At 39.8% G+C, this 21,943-nt stretch overlaps 1 protein-coding gene across 1 annotated transcript in view; it reads left to right on the top strand.

Moving 5' to 3' along the window:
- Positions 1-3,322: 3,322 nt before the first annotated feature.
- Positions 3,323-21,943, top strand: part of nkx2.2a (NK2 homeobox 2a) — a 69,193-nt gene continuing 50,572 nt past the window's right edge. Inside the window, exon 1 of the mRNA XM_086182391.1 lies at positions 3,323-3,552. The gene's annotated coding sequence lies outside the window, so the exon portion shown is untranslated. The remainder of the gene's footprint in view (positions 3,553-21,943) is intronic.

The raw sequence follows: 21,943 nt of genomic DNA, 5'->3' as shown, positions 1-21,943 counted from the left end.
CATCATTGATCTGCTGGTAATTTTCATGATTAATTAATGAATCATTCAGTTTGTAAGATGTCAAGACAAGCTGAAAAATGCTCATAATTTCTCAGAGCCCAAAACGATGTTTTCAGAAGGCTTTTGTCCATCACAACAGTCCAGAACCAAAAGACTCCTTATTTTCTGTCATAAATGATGGGAAAAAAAAGCTAATCTTCTGTTCAGGCATCTGGAAGGAACCAATATTTTACATTGATGAGATGAAAATGATGAACAGAATATCAAAATCGTCACTTGATTTTCCTTTTGATCGATCAAACAAACATTCATTTTTACAGGTCTGCAAAGTGCAAGCATGTCAACAGCGAAGAAGATAATGAGTTAAAGGCGCACTGTCCAAGATGATTGGAGTCTGCAGCCCTCAGACAGCCAGGAAGAGGCCAAGTTCTCACTTAGGACACAAAACTAAGTCAAGATTCTTGAACAGGAATCCAACAAAATAACACTGTCAATAACAATATATGAACACAAATCATAAGCAACTGGCCAGAGGTGAAATATAAATAATCCATCCCATGGACAGGAGGGAGACAAAGTAGAGCAATATATTGCTCAGTGACAGCCAGACCTCCTCCCCTCTCAAAAGGGAACCAGATGAGCCACCAACAACAATTCAGTTTGGATTCATGATACAAACAAGCATAAATCCAGAATTTCTCCAAAATATGAAGCGCCGACAGAAACCGCTGAGACAACACAACAAACCAGAAAACACAGCAAATCCAGCCCAGTGGAATCTTCCAGAAGCAAGACCAGAGCGCAGACACAAAAATGCTGCTACATGAGCTTAAATGAACACAGCAACACTGATAAATACATAAACACTTCCAGTGAAAGCACCACAATTAGAGACAGGAAACTGAAGAACACACGTCAGCTGTAGATACCTGCTGTGATTTATGCAGTCAATCATAGCATAACTGACAAACTCCAAGCTTGGCTTATTACACAGCAGATAATTCAATCACGGCAGGGTAAACACAGGTCAAATCAATCAAATTAATGATGGTCCCTTTCTGTTTAGTGAGGCCGCATGTACACTAGCAGGGCCCCAGCCTTCCCAAATGGAACAGGGCCATGACTGAAACACCTGTGTTCACCCTGAGGAGTGAGCAGACACTGCCACTGGAAGACAAACAAAACAAACAAACAGCTAAAAGAAAGATTTGTTGCCTCAAAGCCTGGAAAACAACATATATGACCCTTCAAAACACAAGCGGACAGGGGTTTAGGAATGAGGTTATTCACTTACCTTTACTTCCGGCAGCACGGGGAGGGAAATCCAGGCACAAGCCGGAAAGATCCAGGTCCGACTGCAAGTGAACCAACTCCTTTCATATGTCTTTGAACGTACCTCCAACTTCTTTATATATTAAAACTCCAATCTGGACAGTTTCTGGTTAACAAAAACAAAAAAGCAAAAAAACACAAGTATGTGAGTTTGTTTGCGCGAACTCCGCCAACTTGACCAGCGTCAGGTGAACTATTTAATTGCGTCGCCTATATTCATACTTGGCTCTGATTGGTCGGCTGCATAACAGCTGACAAGAAAACATAGCGGTGATTGGCTGTTGGCTGAGAAAGCCACAGACTGGCGTTCCAGTTTACATGGATAAAGTTACATTTCATGTTGAACACGTCGACATGTTGGAAAGCCACATGTGGGTAAAATATGGGTAAAAGTAAGATTTAGGTGGTTTGGATTCACTTGGTTACTGATTTATCCAACGTTCCAAGAGTCAAACACTTAAAATGTTCAACGACAAGGGCTGAACAATTTGGAAATAAATATGATTTGAGATGTAACAATGAATTGCTGGCCTATTCTTTTGTTGTTATTCATATTCTGATAGAAAAAATCTGTTTTTTGCAGGGTGTGGAAAGACATTTTCTGAAGTCTGTCTGAATGTCATTTGCAGGCTCATATCAGCAGCACCGCATTACCCATCATAGCTCACCAAACAACTGTTTTTCTTGGAGGCGCAATTTGCATTCAGCAAATATTGCACCACCCTCAGTTTGGATGTTGCTACATGCCACTACACAATGATTTGAACAAGATTTGAATACTTGTTTCGTCCTGTTCATGACAGAATGCTTTTAATGTTGTCGGTCTGAAGTTCTGCAAAACAGAAATGGTGATTTTGGGCCAGTTGTTGAGTGTCTGGGGGTTAGAATATTAAAGATAGATACGCCATTATTTCATTTACTTTGAAGAACATGGACTTGTGTCCTACATTTCACTAATATGAGTGATAGTTTACATACATTTTCTATTCCACTTATCCATTCAGGGTCGTGGGGGGTGGAGCCTATCCCAGCTGACATCAGCCGAGAGGCAGGGTTCACCCTGGAGGGGTCACCAGTCCGTCGCAGGGCTATCAGGAGAAATTAGGGGTTAATTTCTTGCTCAAGGATACTTGGACATGATCACCGAGGGAAGTGAGGATCGAACCAGCGACATTTCGGTTGCTAGACGGCCATGCTACCTTTGTATTTATTTAAATTCACATCTCTATCTACCAGCATCCCAAACCTCTGAGGTCATATTCTCAATGTTTACGCATGTATTTATTTTTATTCCATTTTATAGTCTTGCAGACAATGGAATACTTATTTTTTTTCATATCCAAATGTACAGAACATCTCAGCTGGATGTAAGATGATGTCTGAAGAAGGTAATTTGGCGAAAACATTTTTTTTTAATCAGATTTTTGAAAAATTTCAACACTATTCAGAAGACCAAATGACCAGTATGAACCAATTTTTTGTTGTTGTTTTTTTGTGCGGCTTGGAAGTGGTTGATCAAAGTTTAAAACAAGCAGTGAGTTCAAGTGGCTGAAAATGTCCTCATGTATTTCATATGAACCACAGAGCATGCGATGCTTTTGCTGCTGCCTCTCTGTCCAGTCTCAAACCGCGCCGTGTGCGGTAGTCCCCCTTTTCACAACTCTGAAGGACAGTACGTCATCTGTCCCGAACAGCGTCCTCTCGCTGATTGACGAGACTCAGAGCAGCAAGCGACCCACCAATTACACTCCACAGATGTGAGACCTGCCGGCCGAGCTCTCTCCTCGCCCTACTATTGGCTGGTTCTTGAGCGCGCTTCTGCGCGTTCATTGGTTGGTTCATAATTGACCAATTACGCACGGAGAGACGAAGGAAGCAGCGTCTAGGCTTTCGTTTCGGCTTCCTATTGGTCGGTTTGAGTCATGTTTAGTCGCGGGCTTAAGACAGCACGGAAGTGGAGAACCAAGAGTTTCCCGGTAGTTTTCAAATCACATCCTGATGTCATTTTATGGCGTTCACAATGATATGAACATCGCGAAAACGTGCCACCGCGAATGTGGAGCTTTGAGGCAGTGACAAGTGGATCCTCACCTTACTTTGATGAAATGGCCGCTGAGTTAGCAAATCCCATGGACATGGAGCAACAATTTAAAGTTGGGTTTCAGGTCACTTGGCAAACGAACGTCTACTGCTGTGGTTTGGTCTCCACCTTCTCCTGAGGTAAATGTCTCACTTTGTTTGATCAGTTTTATGTCTTCCACCTGGTTAGCTTTGGTTCTTGCTGTTTATTTAGCAGGAAACGTACAACTGCCTTTTTTATTTTTATTTTTTGCTGAGCTGCAATCTGCTGCATTTATTTCGCTCAGGTTAAAAAAACAAAGGACACACTGCAGATGTCCCTTAAACCTCTCAGCATCTTAACGGGATGTTCCATGATAAAGCTTAATTATTGTGCGTGTTTGAAAATGACTTAGTTGGACTGAAATTCTACTTTCCAAGTCGGACTGACACATTTAGGTCATGCAGCTGGAAATCAAACGACTCAGGTATTCATACTCGTCAGTCAGTACCTGAACGCTGATCTGCACACCTGCCATTGGATGGTCACAGCAGGGGGACAAACTTCACGGTGTCTCAGTTTAAGGAGTTGTCCCTGATTAGTTTTTGTATGTTATGACAAAAGGTGAACCTGAAGAAAAATCTGCTACCAGCTGAAGGGGGCATTCTTGTGTAAGGGGGCGTTTTCTTCCTCATTCACTTGTACTGGGACAGCAACAGCGGTCAGGTGGCGCGGCCTCATCGACTGCAGTTGTGCGCGTAAACCCACTGCATAAAGAAGGAGTGAGAGCAAGTGTCAGCTGTGTGACAGCATCCAAGGCCTCCTGGTGCATGAGTGCTGCAGGTGGTGGAGCAGGATGCAGCCAGGAGCCGGCAGCAGGGTTTCTGCTTGCTTCTTGGAAGACAGGGTAGATGCACGTTCCTCAGCGAGCGGCTGGTTTTCCCACCTGAAATCACACCAAAACCCTCAGACCAGACATCCTGATGTTGTCCACAACTGGCAAGATGACCCTCATCCCTGAGGTTACTATTCCTAGAGAGGAGGGGTTACCAGCAGCAACAGCACCAGCATCGTCAGTGCTCCAAGCGCATTGAGGCAGGCTGGGCTGCAACCATCTACCCAGGAGAGGATGGAGGCAGGAGCTTCAGGGACAAAACAGCGACAGCCCAGTAAAAGGAGAACTGGACCCTGCCTCACACCTGGTGAGGTATACTGGGTAGGGGTGAGAAACATCAGTGATATAGGCCTCCAGCTGACGACCCTGCAGCTGACCCAGAACGCACCAGCGGCGTTGCAGCAGGCACTTGTCCTCCCAGCAAGAAGAACACCACCTGTACTAATCAGAACAATGAGAATGAACCAGTGTCAACAGGTGGCCCACAATGGCTTTAGTGATGCTTTATCACTTTTTTTGTGGCAGATTTGACCTGTACTGCTGTGCTGAGCCAGTACAGGAAGCATGAAGGCCTCGATGTTAAAAAGGCCTCGTTCATCGAGGGAAACGTCAGCGGTAAAAGAAACGGTCGGAGTCATTTAGTGTGCGGCAGCGTGGATCATACAGTAAATCATATTCCCACCTGATGCTCAGACGCACACCATCTCTCTGTGAACCATAGACATCCTCCAGTCCACTGACTCCAAGATGCCTCCAGAACCAAACACATTCTCATAACAACCTGTACAGGAGTCCAGACCCGGTCCTAAAGAGCCAGACGCTGGGATTGCTTCTGACAGCTGTTTCCTGTTATGTAACTACACACAGCTGCTATTTCTAAGAGAGGGCATCTTGGTGTTGTAGACATTTGTAAGGGTCAAGAAGAAGAAAAATAATGCAGCTTTAATAGTGACCAACAACGGACCACCGAGGTTTACTCCTTTTAGCATGCGATGTTCTCAGTCCCCACAGATGTTTAGCTGCCTCACAAGATTCAGCTCATTGGATAAAGAAGCAGCTACCGACAGCAGATGAGCATTAATAGCATTGATGACGGTCTATGAATTCTCAAAACTGTTTGCAGAACCACCAAAGATTAAAACCCATTGTTGGATTTTTATTATGTTTGCAGTTGTGAGTTCAAGGCGAGCACAGTATTGGAATTTTATTTTATTTGTTTTTGGCAGATGTTAAAAAGTTGACATTTCCACAACTGATATAGCTGATAATGTAATGTGATATCATCTGGACCTAAATAATTTTGCGTAATATGAATATTCGGCACATACGGGAAAACAGATATATCTGCGATCAAACCTACAGAAATAGGAAAAATATAAATATGCACTTTAGTTTAGAGGAGTTGAGAGAGCAAAGATATTTTGTTTTTACTGGATGGAGATAATCGGAGCATGTCACATCCAACAAAAATGAATCGTTCAAAACAATGGTTACGGAAAAGAGGACTATAAATGCATGCGACAATCCCTGATAGTTGGATCAGGAGGAGTTTGTGTTGTCTCTTCTTCCATGCTTTTGTGTGTTTATGAAAAATGGGGCACTTGCACCTTCATTCCTTATTTTTATTGGTAGTTGTACGTTGCAGTGCTGGCTGTAAAAAGCGCAACGGGAATTATATTTTAATATATTTCAAGAAGGCTGATACATCCAAGAATTTTTCTTTTTTTTTTTTTCTTGAAGCAAGTCTGTAAAATTCCCAAAAATAATACAGCGGAAAAAAATCCCAACGTCCTTAAGGCTTCAGGCGCATTGGGGTTTTTTTTCCTACATTTTGCTCAAGAGAATAGAAGATAAATGATGGAGCAGTAATGGCTGGGAAAAAGGCAGAATTTTTGGCTGCAATTCTCTGTAAATATTGGTTCAGTTTGTTTGAGGTCCCTCTACAAAATAAACATTTTACATATTGAATAGATTAGCATACTTATCCGACCTGGATACTGTATGATAGCATGTGAACATGTCCTTAGCCTCCATGCGTGGCCGGTAAACAGGGACCACCCTTAGAAAGAGAGAGGTGGAAGTCACTTCATGTGGAAGTTTAGAAGTTTATGTTCTTTGAAATGCTCCATTTGCGATTGTTATCAGATGCAGATCAGTTCGGATCACGGTTAAACATCACCGCAGACTTCCGCTGACCCTGGCCGGCTCTTGTCGGCTGCAAGTTCCTCAGTTACTTTTACTTACCGGATCCTGGATTCCAAACAATTCAAAGAAATATTTGGTAAGTACGGAAGCAGAGAACGGCCATTCTTGTCATCACATTTTCAAATGTATTATTTCAAGATGACGAGTAAATTATCCAGAAAAAGGGACTTTGTTTGCTCTAGAGAAAAACTCAAAGTGATGATCTGATAGGTGTGGAGGCAGAGCACGGCCATGCATGTGATGACTTTTTGAAATGCAGTCATTTTAGATCATGAGTCTTGAAATAGCCTCCTGTTTTACAATGATGATAGGCACATTTAGTAGGTATCATGAGAATAAGGCCTTCTGGGGTTTTTTGTTTTTGTTTTGTTTGTTTTTTTTGGACATAATGAAATAACAGTTGAATTTTTTTAGTATTGAAGCCAAGGATGGATTTGCTTCTAATAGCTTTTTAATACATTTTATTGTAAATCACAAGCAAGTTACTGCACACATATGTGTGTGTGTGTGTGTGTGTGTGTGTATATGTATATGTATATATATATATATATATATATATATATGTATATATATATATATATATGTATATATATATATATATATATATATATATGTATATATATATATATATATATATATATGTATATATATATATATATATATATGTATATATATATATATATATATATATGTATATATATATATATATATATATATATATGTATATATATATATATATATATATATGTATATATATATATATATATATATATATGTATATATATATATATATATATATATATATATATGTATATATATATATATATATATATATATATGTATATATATATATATATATGTATATATATATATATATATATATATATGTATATATATATATATATATATATATATATGTATATATATATATATATATATATGTATATATATATATATATATATATATATATATGTATATATATATATGTGTGTGTGTGTGTGTGTGTATATGTGTGTGTGTGTATATGTGTGTGTGTGTATATATGTGTGTGTGTATATGTGTGTGTGTATATATGTGTGTGTGTGTATATATATATATATGTGTGTGTGTATATGTATACATATATGTATATATATGTATATATATACATATATGTGTATGTATGTGTATATATATATACATATATGTATATATATACATATATGTGTATGTATGTATATATATATGTATGTATGTATGTATGTATATATGTACATATATATAAAATACACACACATACATACGTGATTGTTCTCACATGCATGTTGCCTCTGATTCTTGAGACAACAGTTCATTTTTTGGAGATAATTCAAAGAGACATTTAACAGGTACAGAAGAGCAGAACAGCTGCGCTTCTGCTTACTTTTTTAATGCCATTATTCTGGGATCACGAGTTAATTTTTGTTATCTTGCTTTCAATAACAGGTTCATTAAAGCGATGATTAACCTGTGACCTTGAAATTTCGGCATTAAAAAAAAGAAAGACGAAGATGAAGCAGCACGGCAGTTCTTAGCTTCCATAGTCAGGTACTTTGTAGAAGAAGAACATCTTTCCTGACAGGGTTTGTTTATGAAACGATCATGTCAGATTGGCCCAAGTGATCACCACAAAACTACCCTCGATGGCAGATGAATCAGGATGTTAATACAAGCCTTGCATATCAGACACCGGTCAAAAGAACACCAATCGACTCTAACACACGCTTAGATGGAAATGCCACATTTCACAGGACCTGTCCTGGTTTCAAAGCCAATGGAAAACCAAAGACGTGTTAAAATAAATCACAAGAGGGCATGTAAATCTCCCTTTACAGATGTTTGTGGAAAGATTAGACTGGCAAGGCGATAGGTCATAACTTAGTAGCAGACCTTTTAACAGGAGGCAGATTGTAGCGGCTCCCACACTGCTCCCGTGGGGCTGATGGTGTGTGTAAGCTAAGCTGTTACTTTACCCAGTAAGTTTTGAATGTACGACTGTTTCTCAGACATCTATTCCCTCTGAATACACAAGAAGAGGCTTTACACATCTATATTGTGAACCTTGCAGTTTAATCAGGTGTTGACCAGCTAGACAAGCCAGTCCAGAAGGCTACAAAAAAAAAAAAGCCCTGGTCACACGCTGCAAATGCCTCCATGGATCATGGGTATTTATTGATGACATCTGTTGTAGGTTAAAGGGCCACGGAAGGTGCAAGTACATATGGAAGTCTCTTTTCACAGTAGACGGGGGATTTTCCTGCTCGTCTGTGGATGTCCAGGGTGTGTGTGTCCCCTTTTAACACGTACGTTCTCCTGCCTTCCCCTTCAGCTCTCTGCACATGTCAAGTGACAGGCATCCATTGAGATTTATCAGGACAAGATTTATGTTTTTAGCAGCCAGCTCTAGCTTCTTAGTAGCCGTGCTCACTGCAGGCAGTGTTTTTCTTCCTGCACATTCTTATTAGTTTAGTTTATTACAGCGGCACGTCTGGTGAGGTCATTTATGGCCAACCATGGTGGTATGACAAACTCATTTATAACGGTGAGGCTTCAGCACACTGGATGAGATCACTCGGGCCTTCCTCCTTCTCCCTCAATGCTCAGACACCGAGCTCCACGGGTAATGAAATCATTTGTTTATCAGTGTATCAGTGCAAGAATACGATGGAGAGGGGATGATTGTTGTTGGTGCGCCATCGCTGGCTGGGGGGGGCCGTTTCACACATGGCTGTGGTGATGGTGTTTTTTTTTTTTTTTCCTTTATTTATTTATTTTTTTTAACCCCAGATCACACATACTGTCCATGTAGGTCACCAACAGACTTTGGTGGGAAAATAAAAGCAGTAGTGACAAAGACCACTGTCTTTATATTCACAGCTGCTGTAGGAAATCGCTCAAGTGATTCATCAAGGCTAGTGAAAGATGGGGCACTGTGAGGCCTTAAACCAACACTTCATCTGATTTTTTTTGTTTTTTTTTTTGCCTATCAAGTACACACAAATAGGTGAGTAAAAGTACTCGCAAATAGATGAGTACAAGCACTCACAAATAGGTGTTTTTAGCTCACAAAGCTGTTTATCCCTCCTGCATTACTTCTTTGTGACTCCAAAATTCAGAGAGCCAGTCGTGAATATTTAGCTTGGAGCTAACGGCGAGCCCATCACCTGGTATAATCGCCGTCGCTCCAAACTGAAAGGGTAAGAGTTTGTTTGTTGTCAGCTCAACTCAAAAGTCTTTGTGGATTACTGAGTGTGCGGTTGGATATAGAACGTGTGGATACCGGAAGATGCGCTTGAGAGTTTGTAAACCGATGCCTCTGGGCGGTTTTGCTGTTGTTAGCTGTCGGTCGCCATTAGCTTCAAGCTACAGGTACGTGGCTGACTCTGCCTGCATTCTTGAGTCATCAAGATGTCTTTGTCAGCTGAAGAGGTGTATCTGTGTGTACATGAAATGGCAAAATACACTTTTTTTTGGGTGAGGTATCTTTAATACCACGTTACTGGTTTAGAGTTTAAGTGTCATTGTTCATTTCTATGCAGCTTTACCATTTAGTTCTCTTAGTAAAAATACTATAAATCACTTCAGTTAATTAGGAGAGTCTGAAGTGATGCTGACATAAAGGCATGTGTTCATCCCAGTGCAGGTTCCCCACTGTTATTGAACTTGTGACCTTGATCCCACCGGGACATGTTCAGACAAAGATAGAGGGCAGCAGAGAGATTTAGACATGCTTATGGAACCTGTGTGGTCTCCAGATATGCAATGTGCAGTCCAACACACACATCCAGTCCTTGGCTGCAGCTCAGCCCTGATTCATACCGAGTATTCATCTGGTAGAATCGCCAGCAGTGTTGTACCCAGTACTGCAGTTCCCATCCAGGAGAGAAAGCATGTGGACAGAAGGAAGCACAAAGGAATAAAGCTGTCCAAATAGCCAAACCCCAAATGATGAAGATGCCACATAATTTGCTTATTTTGAAAGGGAAGTGCTTGCTTTAATATGTGTATATTTAAAACTTTCAGAATGACAAATGATGGCAAAACAGGCAATGTGTAAAAACTGGAACTGGTCCACATAAAACATAAGGATCTCTATGTTTTGCCACAAACGGTTTTCACATTAATATTGGAAATAAATTTCTTCAGTTCAACACGCACAACTCACATCTTACGTCCGTCCAGTTGTCCTACAAATGCGGCAGTTAAACATTCTGTACACATCAATTTTCTGTGTAAATATTTTATATAATTTAATCACAAGATTCCATGATGATGATGTGGCAATTCATCTGTTTTTCTTTAGCTTTCTAAATCACACACAACACTTCATAGCAAATTGTTAGGAACAACTTAAATGTTTGGTTTATTAAGAGGGAGAGATTAAATTGCACGGCATGGTTTGTATTTGAAGGGCGGTGGAAATTTTTCTATTGTGAAAGTGGAGATGGGAAGTTTTTCTCATGAGAGCTTCACTGCACAATTACCATCCTTTGGCCACTGAGGATAATGGAAGTCATATCTGTGGCAAGATCTTCTCACAGTGCAGCATGGGGCGAAAGCGACAACAAGGAAATGTTACTCATCATTTTATAAAAAGGGATCACACCCAGACTCTTAACATATATTTATGTTTTATGAAAACCAGTCTCGCAATTTCTCCGAAAGAGTCAGTGCTCGGGCATCTCATACCAGCTCTGACTGAAGGCATCTGAAGTGGATTAGGCTGAGTGTCCTTGGAAAATAAGGCTCACTTCAAGAGGAAAAGGAAAACATTTTCGGCATGATACTGACCATTTAGCCTTTCGAACAGATACCAGTGCTGAGTTTGGTCCTTTTTGTCTTGCATGCAGCAGCAGAACTCAAACCCCTCTCCTATTAGCGACAGTAAATTGAACGTCCGTTGACACATTTTCATGGTGCGGTTCTCAAGTAGCTCTTCAAGCCCAGTTTAAGATTTATTTTGCTTTAGAGGAGGGGGGAAAAAATGATTCTTGCTAAAACCTGAATCAATACATTTATCCCAAAGAATTGAGATCATGATTCTTTCACCTGACTAATCCCCCCCCCAACAACAACATTTATTACTCTCTTTAAAACGCTCCTGAGATGCTTGAGATTTACACGAGGCTTTGAACAGACGGCGTAATATAGATCAAAGTGAGCGTATGGTGTGTAGGAAAATAGGAATGAGATCACATAGATGCGTGAATTGAAAGTGAACTTATTATTATTTTTTAGGATTTATCATGCAGCTTCAGTTCAGACAGCCTGGACACAGCTCATCCATGACGGCAAGTTACTTTGCCGCTAATACAGCTGCTCTTGAATAAATAATACCAGGCTGTGTTAATTTTAGCAACGAAAACTAGACCAAAAAAAAAAAAAATCTTTCAAAAGATATTTTCGACTTAAATGAAATTAACAAAAAATAATCAAATTCATAAAATGTGGCAAACTGTGCATTTTAGACTAAAGAACAAATTAAGATCAGCTGCCACCAAAGGAAACTGAAGAGATGCAGTCAGGCTCAGGACATCGAGAAGAGATCAAACCCAAACTGAACTTTTTTCTTGCCCAGATTTTTGTAAACTAAAACTGAACCAAGTAAAAACAGGACCAAGGTGACTAACGACTATTAATATTTGACAATTGGAGTAAAATCAGCTGCCAACGTTAACACTTGTTAGTGATGTTTCTTGCACTTGTACAGTTTTAACCAGGTTATCTAGATTATGAAGAACCTTCGCTGGAGTAGAAAAGATGATATCAGGTCCGCAGCTGTTAGAGGCGCACGGTTTCCATCTGCCTCAGCCTGGCAGCGGGGGTGAGCGGCTGGGAATAGGCCGACTATTGTGCTTCCCTGTGGAGGCGGACGTGAAGGTCAGCGTTGATGCTCAGCTGCAAGAGAGTCCTGAACCGATCAGAGTCATCCTAAAGGTGACTGACTGTACCTCCAATAAACAGGGATGCACCAGGCAGGAAGTCAAGACTCTTCCCTGAAGCAAGTGTGTGTAGCATTAGAATAATTGTCCTCCGCCACCCATGTGGATTCTCCTACATCAAGATTCCTCCCTTCACTGCAAAGAGTCAATGTGCCCTCATGTAGGACGAACCCGTCACAATCAGTTGGACCACAGCCTACTCCGATTAGATGAGATTGGAAAAAGCACATTCTGGCAGTTTTGGATTGGCTGAGTAAAAGAGTGCTGACAGTAGTAAGGACCAAATGCATATTTTCTCTTGCATGGGTGGCCTTGTTGTTGTTGTTTGTTTTTTGTTTTTTTTAATCGATATGCACAAACACAAGGGTGATTTGAATTGCTCCACAGCATCGCCGATGATCCTTGAAAAGATTATAAATAAAGTGATAACGAGAATTCCAGTGATAAAGTTTTGCTGTTCACATCACATAGGACTGAAAGGAATGTTTAAAAATCACAGACGAAAAAAAAAAAATTTCAGCCTGTTCAGCTGTTGCTAAAAAAAAAAAAAAAAAAAACGTATCTGGGCATACGAGAGTGCATTTTATACGAGTTCGTGGTGCGTGTATGCAAGCGTAAGACTTTTCTAAAATCATCAGCAATCATCTTCGCCGCATCCATCCAGACCAGTGGAAAATAAATGATATGAGGATGTGCTGACATGTTGAAACTGACTCTAATTCTCCTTTTGGCTCACGCTGCATCGCTTCAGCCGCAGAGCAGGATCTTCCCTCCCATCTGGCTTAGGACGCAGCACTGAATTGCAGGCCAGCTCAGTTGGGTCATTACAGAACTAAATCCGCGTCACACCAGTAATTGCTGAATGGGTAATATTGGAGTTATGCCTTTAGCTGCATTCAGGAGGCTGTGTCAGTTATGCTACAGGAGGATTTAGGTGAAATTAGCAGGACTGTCAAATGACAACTTTATGAGACCCATGTAGAAAAGCATTATAGTTCTGTATGTCACAGTGAATATGCTCATGTGGTGCATCGCAGCTCTGTGAAATTCAAATTAAGCTGCCGTTTGTTGTCATATGTGCCAATTTTTTTCCGGTTTTGATAGGAAATCAGTTGGGATGCACAAGATTTCTTTTTTCTATCTTAAATTCCGGTCTGTCTATACCTGGGAAGCGTGAGCCCCCCTACCCACCCACCTGCAGGCAGTGTTGATCTTTTAATCCTCCAGCTCTGAAGGTAAACAGACAGACTCTCAGATATAAAGAGCGACACTCACAATATTTAGTTAAGTGATTCAGGCAGGAGGAGGGTTACCCACCTGAGCGCTGGCAGTGGCTTTTGTGTTGCTGGACAGGTCAACAACATATCCATTTTCACTAGCAGATGGGAATGTGTTTGCTTAGCCTATCTCCGGTCTCATGGAAACCCAGAGTACTTCATCCTGTGCGGATAATACAGTTGTTTATTTCGCCGACTTTTTTCATCCACCGTTTTTCAATTCGATGCTTCATCATTGGAGAAACCGTCACAATTGCATCAAAGTTTAGACTTGTGTAGGTGTTCGAATTGCGGTGAGAAAATGGTTCCTTACCTGTTCAGGGCAGGTCAGCACCTGTCACACCTGGTGAAGCTTTTCTCTCAGCAGTGTCTCATCTCCGGCTTTATCTGTTCTTTACTTAGATAAGCCTGTCTTAAACGGATATAGGAGAAACTTAATATTCCTATCTTGTAATGTGAACTGGGAGCAAAGAAAGGCGACGCGTGAAAGAGATTGTTAATTGGGACGCTGAAGTGGCACGACATGATGCTTTAGGTTGGCGAGCACACGAATAAATGTCTCCAACATTAATGGACAAAACTTTTTATTTATATATATATGTGTGTGTGTGTGTGTGTGTGTGTGTGTGTGTGTGTATATGTATATGTATATGTATATATGTATATGTATATATGTATATGTATATATGTATATGTATATATGTATATGTATATATGTATATGTATATATATGTATATGTATATATATATGTATATGTATATATATGTATATATATGTATATGTATATATATGTATATATATGTATATGTATATATATGTATATATATGTATATGTATATATATACATATATATGTATATATATGTATATGTATATATATACATATATATGTATATGTATATATATGTATATGTATATATATGTATATGTATATATATACATATATATATGTATATGTGTATATATATGTATATGTGTATATATATGTATATGTGTGTATGTATATGTGTGTATGTATATGTGCGTATGTATATGTGTGTGTATATATATGTATATGTGTGTATGTATATGTGTGTATGTATATGTGCGTATGTATATATATGTGTGTGTATATATATGTGTGTGTGTATGTATATGTATGTATGTGTGTATGTATGTATGTGTGTATATGTGTATATGTATGTATGTGTGTATGTGTGTATGTGTGTACATGTATATATGTATGTATATGTATTTGTATATATGTATGTGTATATGTATGTGTATATATATGTATGTGTATATATATGTATGTATGTGTATGTATATGTATGTGTATATATGTATGTGTATATATGTATGTATGTGTATATATGTATGTGTATATATGTATGTGTATATATGTATGTGTGTATATATATATATATGTATGTGTGTGTATATATATATGTATGTGTGTGTATATATGTATATATACATATATGTATATATATATGTGTATATATGTGTGTGTGTGTATATATATGTGTGTGTGTGTGTATATATATGTGTGTGTGTATATATATGTGTGTGTGTATATATATATATATGTATGTATGTGTATATATGTATATATATGTGTGTATATATGTATATATATGTGTGTATATATGTGTATATATATGTATATATATATGTGTATATATATGTGTATATATATGTATATATGTGTATGTTTTATGATCATTTCTAAAAGAGCAATAAAAACATCCAACTTATACCTTGGTACAACAAAAACATGTGCAGGCAAATTAATCTTAGGCCTGCTTTAACAACACATTATTCTGTAAAGGATGAGTGCTTAAGACAGATTTACTGGCAAGATCGATTGCTGCGATGACAACATCAGTCAGGATTACAGTGATAAATCTCTGTCTCAAATCATCAGTCTTTTTTTAGGTGAGGTGAGCATCGAAATTAGTAGAGACGAGGCTGTTACAACACCCTGTATTACGCCTGACAGCCTGTCAAAATGAGACTAATTACAGTTCTCATCTACCCTGAGGGGAAATGAAATGGCTGTAACCTCGTGTTGCCGGTTCTGATTTCTTTGACATGAAGGGATGAACAACCTTATTGCCAAGTATCCCAGATATCAGTCAGGTATGACAGCAGACGCCTGCTGACTGAGGCTTGGACTTTACTTTTGTGCGGGGGCGTGTTTTCTTTCCTGCAAGCAAATGTCTCCGCTACTGGTTATCAAAGACCACAAACGTACATTATGAAGCTTAATTGGACCTCAACAGCTATTAAACCTCATTTGCTGTATCAGTGTAGTATTTTGCAAATTATACACAGTCTCCCCTGGATCTTGCAGACGATAAGAACTCTCCCTCGAGATTGGGAAAATGAGTCAATTTGGGCTTTTCAGACGCACTCACAGGGAGGTGTGCTTGTGCCTTCAGTCGCCAGCCTCGTCATCGCGCCTTTTTATAGGGCGGTTAGCCGTGCCGTATCTCCACCTGAGATCAGAACACTCAAACAAAAAGTCAGGGTTCATATCGACAGATAGATCCTTGGGCTGGAGTTGGGTGAGAATGCCTCGTCAGTGCCAAGTTTTATTTTGGTGTAGGTCCATTGCAAGATCTCAGAGTGTGTGGCATTATGGAGGGCATCCAAATGGTTAAGATGGAATTCCCTGATTGTTATTGAGACCTGAACCCCACCGTTCCTGACATGATTTCTATCAGCCAGCTCTCCTTGAAGCACACAGCTATTCATTAAAGATGGTTATCGACGGGTCTCAGGCGAGAGCAGGGCTTTCGGGGGCAAATCGCTCGGTAGCATCTAAGACTGGCTGAGCTCGACGTTTTTCTGCGTGTTCTTTCACAATTAAATCAACTTCAAACAATCTTGATGTGTATCCTTTTAGCCTCTTTAGATGTCAGTTAGAAAAAAAGAGAGGCTAATGAGTTTGCACACATAAAGCCCACTCACAGGAATCCCACATTGCTCACTGTCCCCTGACAATAAACAAAATACCTCACAGATGCAACAAAAGATCAAGGCAGCGTTGCTAGAAGTTTGACATGTTCAAGTCCCTTTGTCTTCAGCGCAGCGTGAAACAGCTATTATCTCTGAGAATGCATACCTAGATCTTATATTTTCCATTTACTGAGTAGTCTGTGTTTGAACTGATTTGTTGAGAAACTCATGTGTCTGACTGGTTTCACTTGTTACATTCATGGCTGACTCAGTGAGTCTTTTATTTATCTTGAATGTTTTCCAAAATGTCCTTTTTGAAATCACTCTTATTACCTCATTCTTTAAAAAAACAAAACAAAACAAAACGCTCGCATATTCTTCTTGTGAAAAAGTTCTGATTTCCGAGCAGTTGATGTGCCCTTCCTGAACTACTGAAACATCTCCTGGTGCACGTCAAGACCAGCTTGTGTTCCGAGGTGCCTGGTGGCAGCACTCAGCAGCAGAGGGCTCCCTTTCCCCTCTCCTCTTTATCAGTTTGACACAGGTTGCCTCCAAAAGAAAAATCCTGCAAGTAAATCAACCTGCCGTGGGAACCTTTTAGTCCATCAATAATTGCTTCTTCATTTTCTATCTAAAATGTAGGTCGAGTTAAAAGACCAGATTCTGTAAAGAGCCAGCTCCTTCAAATGGCACGTGTAAAAGAATTGTAACAACACAGTAATCTCATTCATTTCCAGTACAAAAGAGGAAGAATTCTGCTGCACTCTTGTATTTGAGAACCTTTTTTGCACACTGGGCTATCTGTTTTGAATGAGCGGGATATTTGCCACATAGGAGTTTCCCTGCCATTAATCTTGCTGTGGGCCTGAGTGACAGGCTGGATTATCAACTAAAACTTTCAGCCACTTGAGACGGCTACTGATGTTTGGCTTTCAAGAAGAAGAAAGAGTGGGGATCCATTCTTTTGGTAGAAAAAAAGCAGTCGCTGGTGTAACCTAAGCATTGTGGAACCCCTCGGCAGCCTGTAGCATTATCTGGACAAACTAATATTTACTCCAGCACAGAGCAAACAACTGTGGCTTTATTCAGCGCCATGGCATTGTTGATGGATTAACTCTAATGATGTAATCTAACCTATGCTCAGCTCCGGCTGATCTAAAGGCTTCATTTCGGCGAGAGCGCCGTGCTTCAGTCCCACGTAAATGGAAATTAGATGTGAAGAATTAAATACCGGAAAGCAGAAAAGAATGTTAACGTTGCCGAGTTGTGTAAAACTTGGCCTTTGCTTACAAATCGGTGATCAGCTGCTTCGCCATCAATGTGCACGTTATTAAGAAGTCAAGCCTCCCACAAAGATGGAAACAAAATCAACAACCGTCTGTTTCTTTTTTTCAGCTGTGTTCAGAGGGATTGGAGATTTGCAGCAGTCTGAACATGAAAAAGGCAAATAATGACTAGGTTTGAAGTCTGACCACAGTGCGGTGAATCTCTGTTTGAGTCAGGTCTGCTTTGAATAAAAACTGATTTGCTCCCCCCCTAAATTTAGTCTCCAAAATTACACACTCTTCAGAACATTGTTGGAATGGACGAGACTTAAAGGTCCTCCTTCTCACCAGAGTGTAATGAGAAACTGCTTGTCGAGGACGCTGGTCATAAAGGCAAACACCTGCAATGGTGAGACTGAGGGAATTCATCTTCCTTTATCCCCCCATCAACACCAAAAAAAGAGGAACTAGATTGCCAGGACCTACCCGTTAGCGTCATGTGATGAAAGTAGGCTGTTATAGCCATGAGGATGGATGGATGGATGGATGTGGGGAGGACCTAGGACTCGGAAAAAGACAGAAACGAATACCAAAGACAAAAACAGCACATGCAAAGTTTATGAGCGCAAATGTAGGTCATTTATTTAACGCTGAAGTTCTCATTTAGCCACAGTTTGAGGTCTGCAGGTATAAAGATGTCCTACTTAAGAACAGTTGAGCCACTTTAAGATCCTCTGAGGTGCACATTGAATTCAAATGCTGGCGTCGCTCCACAGTTTTGGTGTTGACGATAACTTCATCTTGGATTCAGCCCAATCTCATGAGCTGTAGATGAAAATCTGTAACTCACAGAAGCTTTCATGTAAAAAAAAAAGAAAAAAGAAAAAAAAGAAAAGTTTTTCTTAGATGTGCAGTCGCTGCATAAACCAATTTTGAACAAATTTTCTCAATTTGGTTGAAAGATAGGAATTAATAGGAACAAGAAATTAGGTTTTGGAAGGGATGTGGATCCAATTGTAGATTCTTGATCCTGAAGTGATCCTCGTCCCTGGCTGGCTGGAGCTCTGTAGCATGTCTGAACATGACATAAATGAATTCAAACTCATTGAGTCCGTGTGAAATGGCTCAACATGGGTGACCCAGAAAACTTATTTTGGATGTAATGGTCGATGTTTGTGAAAATCTTGAATTTGTTGTCGTCGTTCCATTTGTCATGGTGTTGCAGGTAACGTTCTTAAACGTATGTGTGTTTCTGGTATTTTTGGCAGAAGAAACACATAATTTCCAGAATGAAATCCTTTTAAATTCCATTAAAAATGACAGATTGTATGACTATGCAATTGCTTTTCATTTCACACGTTTAACTGCTGAACACGATTTCTCAAAATTCTCTATTTAGACTTTTTTCACCGTTTAATCACTCGAGGCTTCAAATTCACTTTCTGCACAGCCGTAATTAATTCAGGAATATTTTTCACAAATCGTGTTCATAGTCCTGCCTCTTGAAAATCGGATTTTCATTTAGTGTATGTATACTTTTGTCGATAAAGTAGCAACTGCCTTTCAGAATCAGACCCTGCATTTGTACTGCATCACTGTACCCAGTGAAGTTAATACTAAAACTGTATGACAAAGATTAAAAACACATTTTGACTGGAGAGGAACAAAAAGACTTAAAATGAAATGGCTTCAACAACCCGGTAGTTTTTGATCAGTGAAATTCAGCATCATGAATATTGTTTTATTTGGAAAATAAGTGTATATTTTTGATGTTCTGCTCGACCTCCACCGCACGCCGCTGTGATTTTGGAGTAGTGTGACTCTGAGGATTTAACAGACACTCAGATGGATGTTTTTCCATCGACCAGTCAGACTGCCAGGAACCATCTTGTCTTGACTGAGTGAAACATAAGCTTTCCTTCAAGAATTTCCCTGTTTGCATTTGCAGGTGGACCCAAGATGGCACGATGGCACATTTTTAATGGACAAAGAATGCATTCTTTCACATTCACTGTCCTCCCGTAAAACCTCGACAAACTCATGTGTGTTTATTTGTTTTTTCCGTCAATGTGACAGACGGACAGCCTTGGGTTTCACTTATAAAGTCACTCAGACCTTGTTAACTCAGTAATGGATAGCCCTGGTGCACACGGAGGCATCCTCTTCATTCTAGCACCACTGAGAGCAGGAAGGAGGAGACAAGCACTTCCTCTATCACTCTGACAGTCCCCCTTTGTCTGTCTGAGTAAGCAAGGCAGCAACAGTCTGAATAATGGGGGTCGTTAATGGCCTTTCTTCGCCATTTCCCATGTCAAGATGCGAAAAGGAAGCCTCTTTGCTTTATCTTAAGATGCTCCAGAGTAAGCAAGAATGACACATCTTACTGTATATAACAATACATTTTAAAAGAATTGTAGCGCAAAACTGTAATTTTACCACAGTTATGGTTAGAAATCGATGTAAAATATCAACTTGGACGCTTAAACCCTTGCAAAAATGCTCCGGTCTACACAGATTTCACATGAGAAGCACTCGAGCTGCTTTTGACTGGGTTTTGCCAAAAACATACTACTGAAATACTCCTCAACCACAGAACAAAAAAAAAAAAGATTTTGTCTCACATTAGGGTTTCAGAGCACTGACAGACAGCACTGAAGCTGAAAGACACAAGACTCATTTGACAATTGAATGCAGTTTAAGCATTTCTGCGGGGGCCCATCTTGCTATTGTTGCCTGAAGTGTGACTAGTGGTTGACTCAGTCGGCAGCCGAGGGTGACGATTGAAAAGATCTCTAGTCAAAGAGCAGCCAGCAAAACGGCTTTGTATCTTGTCAGCAAAGGAATCCTGGACTTTTCATACAGAAATGCGTCACTTTTGTTGACCGTGTTTTCTCGCACTGGCTCATTATTGTCTCTTGTTTTGTGTGTTTAATCTATAATTTCTCCATTTAAGTAAGCATAATAATTTCAACTACACCACTTAAATTTACAGCGAAGGTGTTTTGCTTTTATTCTTGCATTATTGGATTAATTTAATCAAGCTGGCTTGCTCTCCCTGCCTCCCCTACCAGAAGCTTCCTTCTTCAACTGTTAACATTTCCGTGTTCCCCACATTTTGCATTGTAAACTGTTTTCTTGTCTGTAACAACATCTCCTGCACGTCTGTCCGTCCTGGGTGAGGGATCCCTCCTCTGTTGCTCACCCTGAGGTTTCTCAGATTTTTCCCTGTTAAAAGGGTTTTCTATGGAGTTTTTCCTCAGTCGATGTGAGGGTCTGAGGGCAGAGGATGTTGTTATGATGCCATGTGAAGCCCTTTGAGACAAACTGGTGGTGAAAACGGGCTCTACAAATAAAATTGCCTTGCCTTGCCATTTAAAATGCGTTTTTAACGGGTGTTAAATTAAGGTGAAACATTTGGCAATGGGAAGTTGTCGAAGGGAAGTTTTCAGTTTTCAAAAACTGATATTCATACACAATGTGACACTTTTTTTTTTTTTTTTGCACTGAAGTATTACTTAAGACCCCTTTTTATACCACAGACAAACCAGGAACCTTGGATGAACTACCTTCGTACTGACCGCAGGAACCAAGGTTTAAACTTAGGTCCAGGAACATTGTTTTACCCCCCAAATAGTCATTTTTTCCATTGAGCATTTCTGATTTGCTCTGTATTTACTGAAAGTCCGCAAACCAACTGTGATTGTTGTTGCTATACAACAATGACATCATGGAGCAGAATAAGACGAAAGCTTCTGGACGTTGGATCGGTGACGTGTTAGCGGCCTCACTAGCTGGTTCTGCTGGAGACAACATCCAGAGGCAATTAGAAATGACTCACAGTGTCAACTAGGTCTTTTTCATACATGTGCTGACTAATTGGCTTAGTCCTGCAGGTCTGTACTTTGTTCTTTGCTTTGGTTCAACGATGATCAGCAAAAATAAAAAAAACACAAGCAAAACTTTAGGTGGAAAAGTGGCTGTTGGACCAGAAATCACCCCTCACCTG

This window comes from Aulostomus chinensis, chromosome 17 (assembly GCF_037954235.1).
Source record: "Aulostomus chinensis isolate RoL2024-O1b breed Wild chromosome 17, RoL_Achi_v1.0, whole genome shotgun sequence".
Classification (NCBI taxonomy): Eukaryota; Metazoa; Chordata; class Actinopteri; order Syngnathiformes; family Aulostomidae; genus Aulostomus; species Aulostomus chinensis.
Note: the sequence above shows the minus strand (reverse complement) of the source record. Positions and strands in the feature narration are given on the sequence as shown.